The sequence below is a fragment of the Colobus angolensis genome, unplaced genomic scaffold, assembly GCF_000951035.1.
Source record: "Colobus angolensis palliatus isolate OR3802 unplaced genomic scaffold, Cang.pa_1.0 Scaffold182, whole genome shotgun sequence".
Taxonomy (NCBI): domain Eukaryota; kingdom Metazoa; phylum Chordata; class Mammalia; order Primates; family Cercopithecidae; genus Colobus; species Colobus angolensis.
The window spans coordinates 4,331,380-4,331,602 of NW_012114955.1; positions in this window are offsets into that span (position 1 = coordinate 4,331,380).

Genomic DNA, 223 nt, shown 5'->3' on the forward strand with positions numbered 1-223 from the left:
CCATTTATGCATCCAGAGATACAGACGTTCATTCAATACTGGCTGAATGACTATCCCTGGACCACGTGATGGAATGCAAAGAAAAACAGAAACCATTATTTTCCTCAAGATAACCACAGGCTCTTGTGGGGCACAAGGTGGGTATGCAAATTACTAAGGGAGGTATTCAACCAGGGAGACCCTGGAAGAGCATGCACAGGCAAGTTCCATCTTCGTGGAGGAC